This window comes from Alligator sinensis, unplaced genomic scaffold (genome assembly GCF_000455745.1).
Source record: "Alligator sinensis unplaced genomic scaffold, ASM45574v1 scaffold509_1, whole genome shotgun sequence".
Classification (NCBI taxonomy): Eukaryota; Metazoa; Chordata; order Crocodylia; family Alligatoridae; genus Alligator; species Alligator sinensis.
The window spans coordinates 270400-274050 of NW_005842967.1; positions in this window are offsets into that span (position 1 = coordinate 270400).

A 3651-nucleotide genomic window follows, 5' to 3' on the forward strand; every position below is an offset into this window, starting at 1 on the left:
GATGTCATTCTCCCCTTGTACTTGGCCTTGATGAGGCCACAGCTGGAGTAGTGCATCCAGTTTTGGGCTCCATAATTTAAAAAGGATGTGGAGAGGCTTGAAAGGGTGCAGAGGAGAGCCACGCATGTGATCAGAGGTCAGGAAAACAGACCTTATGATGAGGCTGAGAGCCATATGGCTTTTCAGCCTGGAAAAGTGCAGGCTCAGGGGTGATCTGGTGGCCACCTATAAGTTTATTGGGGTGCTCATCAGGATCTGGGGGAACGTCTGTTCACCAGAGAGGCCCAAGGGATGCCAAGATTGACCGGTGACAAACTCCACCGCGACTGATTCAGTCTGGACATAAGAAAGAACTTCTTCACTGTCCGAGTCCCCAAGGTTTGGAATAGATTGCTGCCGGAGGTGGTTCAAGCGCCCACTTTGAACACCTTCAAGATACATTTGGATGCTTATCTTGCTGGGATCCCATGATCCCTGCTGAATTCCTGCCCCTGGGGCAGGGGGCTGGATTCGATGATCCTCCGGGGTCCCTTCCAGCCCAAATGTCTATGAAATCTATGAAAGGTACTGCACCTGGGAAGGAAGAACCAGCAGCATACCTATAGGCTGGGGAACTCCCTTCTCAGCACAGAGGCAGAAAAGGATCTTGGAGTCATTATTGATTCTGAGATGAACATGGGCTGCCAATGTGAGGATGCAGTCAGGAAGGCTAACCGCATCTTGTCATGCATCCACAGATGCATCATAAGCAGGTCCAAGGAGGTGATCCTCCCCCTCCATGCAACATTGGTCAGGCCACAGTTGGAGTGCTGTGTCCAGTTCTGGGTGCTGCACTTCAGGAGGGATGGGGTCAGCACCGAGAGGGTCCAGAGGAGGGCCACTTGCATGATCCGGGGCAGCAGGGCAGACCCTATGAGGACAGGCTATGGGACATGAACCTGTTCAGCCTCCACAAGAGACGGCTGAGAGGGGATCTGGTGGCCATCTATGAACTGGCCAAGGGGGACCAGCAGGCAATGGGAGAGTCTCTGTTCCCTGGAGCACTACTGGGAGTAACAAGGAATAACGGTCATAAGTTGACTGAGCGCAGATTCAGGCGGCACTACTTCACACTCAGGGTGGCTAGGATCCAGAACCAACTTCCAAGAGAAGTGGTGTTCACTCCTACCCTGGGGGTCTTCAAAAGGAGGCTAGATAATCACCTAGCCAGGGTTGTTTGACCCCAGCTTTCTTTCCTGCCCATGGCAGGGGGTCAGACTTGATGACTTGCTCAGGTCCCTTCTGACCCTACCAACTGTGAAACTATGACCTCTGCAGAAACCCAGTGCTGTCCCAGACAGAAAAACTCCAGCACCCATCTCTGGAGTCCCACCAGGACCTCAGGGGGCACAGGCAGGGTGTGTAAGCAGTGCCAGAGCATAGACAGAACCAGCTGGTTCATCACCAGCACTCTTCTTTCCAGTGAGAGACATCTCAGGAGCCCTGCTTATGCCCAGAGCTTCTCCACCACCCTTGCCTCCAGCTGGTGTCAATTCTCCAGTGGGGAGGGGTCTGTGGGGGACAGGTAGATCCCCAAGTAGAGCAGCGAGCCCACTCTCCAGTGGATCCTGTGTGGGAGTGAGCCCAACTGCCACCCATCACCCACCGCCAGACCAAAGCTCTTGGCCTGGTGGTGGGTTGACCTGGGCAGAGGAGGCCACTGAGTATGATGCCTGGCAGGCCTCCACCTGCACCAGGTTGCTTGAGTGCTGGACTGTGAGGAGTACATCATCAGCATATGCTGACAGGACCAGCCACATTGCCGGCTCCCGGAATATCAACCCCACCACCTTCCTCCACAGGAGAATGAGGAAGGGCTCCAGGGCCAAGGTGTACAGCTGGCCTAGCAGCGGGCAGCCTTGATGCACCCCTTTCCTAAATGGGATGGGCTGTGTCAGGGTCCAGCTGAGCTTGACCAAACACTCTGGAGAGACATATAGCAACTGGAGAGCCCACACAGAGCAGTGTGCCTGTGAGGTACCCATGATCCACTCTTTCAAATGCCTTTTTCTGGTCCAGGGATAGGAGGGCGGAAGCCAAGCCCTCCCAGCGTGCTACCTTGAGGAGGTCCCAAACCAGGTACAGGTTGTTGAAGATGGAAAGTCTGGGGACTGTGTACATCTGGTTGGGATGGATCACGTCCAACAGCCTGGACCACAGGCGCAGTGAGATTCATAGATGTTAGGGTTGGAAGAGACCTCAGTAGATCATCGAGTCCGACCCCCTGCATAGGCAGGGAAGAGGGCTGGGTCTAGATGACCCCAGCTAGATGCTTATTCAACCTCCCAGGTTAGGGGAGAGCACCACCTCCCTTGGGAGCCCATTCCAGACCTTGGCAGGAGCCTTGTGCATCTCAACGCCCGGTGTGGGGCCCGCCTGTTTGCATAGAGGCACCCTCCCATACATATAGAGGGCATCTATGAAAATGCAGGCTGACCTATAGATCCATTGCAGCTTTTGGTTCCCTTGCCCTCAGCCACCAACACCCTCGCAGTGGCAAGGATGCTGTCAAAATCTCTCCAGCAGCCCAAGGCTAGTTGTAACTTGCTGGTGGACCGGCAGGTGTAGTCATGGTCAAGAAATGCAAGTAGCTCATCCCTGGGGACTACTGAGACTGAGTCGTCTGCAGGCTCCACGGAGCCTGCTGGTTCTCAGGCATCCTTCTCCTGGTCCGGGGGTTCAGAGGGCTCCTTAGGCACCATCTGAACTCCCCCACCCAGTCTGCTAAGACCCCGGACTCTGGTTGGGATTGGGAGAGCTCTGCAGCCCCCTGGGATGGGTTGGGGGTGGGGCAGAGCTGGAGCCCTGGTGGAGGGGTCTGCACAGGGTCCCTGATAAGATCAGCCTGTTGATTAGGGGACCCCACTGTGACCCCCTCTGGTGTGGGACTGGGGTAGGCTGGAGGTGAGGTTTTCCTGGGATGGGGAGGGAAAAAGACCTGCCAGGCACTGGGTTGGCTCTGGCATCTGCCTCGGGGTCCCGGGAAAGGGGACATCCTCCCTCAGGACTCACTGGGGTGAACCCCAGGGCCTCTGTATCCCCCAGATACTCAGAGGGAGGAGGCTCCACTGGCAGGCCTTCCTTTGGGATGGCATCAGCCTCAGCGCCTGTGGTTTCAGCGAGTGGGCCCTGGTCAGCAGAATGAGGGGCTCCCTCCATGGGATCCTGTTCAGAACTATGTGGCAGCCCTGAAACCTCCTCCATGGGGATCATCCATTTGATCTTTCTTTGGGGTGGGGTGTCAGGTACAGCTGGGGAGGCCCCCAGAGGCTGGTATGCTTCTTCCCTCCCCACCCATGTGGTGGTCTTGGGAGGGGAAGAGGACTCTTCCATGTCAGAGGGCTCCAGGTGTGCCTGTGCCTTCCTCTTGCCTTTATGCCCGGAGGGGACCTGCACCCACATAGCTGGGGTGGTCCTCAGGTGGACAGGCTCCAGCAAGAAGAGGTGAGGGTTAGGGGGTGGGGGGCCACCATGACAGGGGCATGACTAGGGACAGGGGGGCCCTGCTCCCTCTCTGCCCCGAGTTGCTGCTGCCCTCCCTGGGACTCTGCTAAACTTGGTTGTGGGTCAGGGTCCTTTGAGCTCATGGGGGGGGGGGGGGAGGCCGGGGGG